A 4,149-nucleotide genomic window follows, 5' to 3' on the forward strand; every position below is an offset into this window, starting at 1 on the left:
TATAATAAAAATCCAGATTTTTGCGTATACGTAATCACACGATATAATTAAATAGATAAACTATTAAAATAATGCTCGATATAGGAACATATTTATATTCGAGCACTGTTATTATAATATTATTATTTATTATTTATCTACTTTATTATATATTTTATATACTCTGTATACCAGGTATAACCTGTTATTATTATTACCATTCAGATGGTCACCAACTAGGATATTGTTTTTCTCGATGTTTTTTTGCATAATACGCAAACGATAAAGTTTAATCATCAGTGAATTTTGTATGGAGAAATTACCAATTTATTATAGGCAATTAAGTGCCTGGTTGGAGTTTACCTAACAGATCAATGAGGACAATAACGGAAATATTGTAGGTGTATTGGTTCCTGAATTCTTTTTGGGTTGGGTTAAGGCCAAATCAGTAGAGAAAAAAAACACCACATGATTTTTGTCCAGGGTTTAAGGCCAGTTTTATTTCAAAGACGGCTTGCATAACACACGGTCACTCGTTGCATACCGTTATTTATGCAGTTTTTGGAGTGTTTGCCTCGTGAAAGTTTAAAAAATGCGGCAAGGGAAAGTATGAGACAATTTAGCCTAGATGAACTGGAATGGGTGACAACAGGCCTGTTGTATGCATTTGTTGTCAGCTGAGTTTAGGCCATTGTGTCGTTTGTTTGGGTGTGATGGGTCAGTATAAATACTGTATTGAAATTCATATTCTTAGAAAACATCAAAGGAAGGTGATCTTCTCGAAAGGAACAATCGCTTTATAGACCTACATGATCATGTGTTCTCAAGATGTTCTATGTAAAGGCAATTTTTTCATGTAAGCTACAGATGAAAGAGACGTGTGTATATCTTGACAATTTTATTGTAGTTTATGATGTTCTCTAGTCAGTTATCCATCCATTTATTATACATTTGAATACATGTTATTTTGACGTCAAACCATCGAAAGATAAAAACGTAATAAATTGGTGTGCACAGGTGTATTCATCATTGGTCTGTCCGTGGGCGTGAAAATGAACATTAGAACGTGCGTAGCAGCACCAAGTTCGGCAAAAGTGCAGTAGTACTTGGCAATACTTTAATGAAGCTCTTATTTAGATTTTCTTTTTTTTTTTTTAAACACATTTCTCTTTCGTGGTGTAGCGCCATTCTACGGACAGTCAATATCAGGGTTACTTTTAAGGGAGCTTTTCCACCTGGTTTTACAGTAGAAGTCATTTAAGCCTACTAATTTTATGTTTATTAAATCATAATGAGTGGAACTTCTATACAGAATTCGCTATGCGCTTTGAGTGCGAGAGAAGAGTTCGACATTCTGCTTTCATAAGTTACGCGCTCGTTTCCTCAAGTGTAGCTATTGTATTATTTGATTCGTCCGTTATCTCTACTAACTAAAGAATTATAAAAAATGAAGCATAACAAGAAGAAATTACAAAAAAAAAAAAAAAAAAAAAAAAAAAATCCGTAAAAAAAAAAATTATAAAAAAAAAAAAAAAAAAAAAAAAAAAAAAAAAAAAAAAAAAAAAAAAAAAAAAAAAAAATCCGTTAAAAATAACATTGTAAATCATAATTTATAATTTAATACCGGGTGTAATCCAGGAGGCCAAAAGTCTAGTCTAGGGATTCCGTAAACTGATATATCTCTTGCATTGCGCTTTGGACTAGACTATAATTATTACGATATTCCGTCATTGTTTTTCTACTTTTATCTACATGACCTATATTTCAAGCTTCTTTGTATAGGCCTAATAGACCTCGTACCTAAAATGATCTCTTCACGAAATTTCCACAGGCACTGACTTATATTATTTTGTTCTAAAAGAATTTGTAAGATAGTATTGCGTGGGTATTACTATATATTATTACATTTCTGTTCGTATAGATGCGATAAAGGAAATTGGCTTGACTAATATTTAATGTATGGCCGTCATGTAAGGTCATCGATCTAAACACTTTATCTAATCAATTCAGTCAGCGAATGCGTTATGATTGATGGTCCGGATGCTCCTTAAATGAGGTCTAATGTTTGAACCAAAATCTGAATGTTGATGAAATGCCCTAAAGACAGTTGTTAATCAGCAACGACTGATATCAATTTATAAAATGCGCATCGACGGGAACCATACTACACAGCGCCTATTACGTTGGGTGCGTACTTTTTTCTAAAACATACATCCTTTAAAAAATATACTGGGAATATATTTACCATAACCGCTGGCACAGTGGTGGCGCCAGCTGGGGGTGGGGGGGGCTGACCCCCGTCGGACAGTCCTGGACACCCTGGTCCTGAAAAAAATAATTTGCCTATCCAAATAACGTTAATTTAATTGCAATCCCTAATTAATATTGTGGTCTAAAAGCACAATTTGTACCATACTATACTAAGCCATAGAACCCTCCCCGTGAACCCTACAGTTTTTGTTTTTTTGTTGTTTTTTTGTTTTTTTTTTTTTTATAAAAACGCATTTATAAGAACACTGAAGCTGAGAATAAGAACAAAATAAGAATATTTTGAGCCTGGAATCAGCAAAAAAATAAGAACACTGAGTCTGGGCAAAATTTTACTGGTTCTTATAAAAGAAAAAAAAGTGTACCATTTTTTATTCCGGGACTTCGACAGAGGCTCTAATCGGCTCCTTGGTTCAGACTACTCCGTCGGATATGTCGGACCCCTTGTCGGCAGATTTCTGGAGCCACCGCTGCCCTGGCTGTTAATTGATAAACATACCCTTTCAAAACCCCATCACCCAGGGTCCACCTAAATACGGTAAACACTGTAATACGACAGGCCTCTCCCGTGAAGGGCTTGAGCGTGAAGAATGCATGCATTTTCCGTATTTATGCATTTATGTAGGCTACAGGGTATTTATCCATATTGCTAATAGGGGGAAAAACTCGACGGCCTATGACCCGTGTCTCGTATACCTGTTTCACCAATCATTCTTCTATGATTCATATAGCCGATGTTCATAGTTTATTACGAGGGACGAGAAATCCCGGCTTTGACCTGGTAAAAAACGTGCTCGAAGAATATTTGCAAATCACTGTTTCTATATGTCAGATCTTATTCCCTTAACTCCTCGTCCATTACTGAATGGTGCCACACTTATGCCATGTGACTACGGTATAATGTACACTACATATAAAAACGAACTAGAAAATGTAGCTAAAAGTTTGGTAGGCCTATTAACTTTAGGCCCTGTACTTATGCCATGTGATTATGGTATATGTACACTGCATATAGAAACGAACTAGAAAATGTAGCTAAAAGTTTGGTATTAATTTTAGGCCCTGTACTGAAACAATCTTTACACACGGAGACAATAGGAAAATGTTTCATATAACCAAGGAGGTATTTATAACACATGTATATGAAATGATCCATAATTACACTTTGTGAATTATGAATTATTTTGTGTTATCATCTCAGCGCTGACCGTACACTTCATCCAGTTTAATTTGTAGGTGCTTCATTCTTTCGGACAGAGATAGACGGAAAAGGGTCTATATTTATTGCCTGTCAGATTAGCTTGTCAACAGCTATGACGATTATGAGCATTATTTGTTATGTTTATCAAGTTCCTCTACTTTACGCAGTCGCTTGACACCTGCGTAGGGTGAGTTATTCCACTGGCCTAAAATTGTGAACTTGTGTTTTTATTATTTGGGCCTAATAAACATCACGCCAATTGGTTTATGGAATAGTTTGGGGTTAATATTATTGTTTGGGTTTTAAAAGTACCGTAGCTCTCAACGAACATTCCCGATTCAGAGTTCTCATAGTTGTAATAAAACTCTCATTGGCTGAGATGTAGAGCATCTCACTGACTGTGAGTGAGATTGTAACTGTATGTCCACGGTGTGAACACTGTGTATCCGCACGGCCAACACACTGTGTCCACACAGTAAACACACTGTTGTTCATGTATTCACTTATACACACAGTGTAATCTCCACAAACTTCGCCCCACTCAACACAGAGTGAACTTAGTCTTTCACTCTGTAAAGTTTTCATTGGGGATATGCAACTTGTCAATGCCGAGTGTACCTAGACCTATATAATCTTTACATTTTGTTCCTAAAATTGAGGCACTATAATTTACCATATTTGTATATGTTCAGTGCTACGCA

The sequence above is a fragment of the Anneissia japonica genome, unplaced genomic scaffold, assembly GCF_011630105.1.
Source record: "Anneissia japonica isolate Jap-2015-1 unplaced genomic scaffold, ASM1163010v1 scaffold1511_len2985839_cov193, whole genome shotgun sequence".
In the NCBI taxonomy this organism is placed as follows: Eukaryota; Metazoa; Echinodermata; class Crinoidea; order Comatulida; family Comatulidae; genus Anneissia; species Anneissia japonica.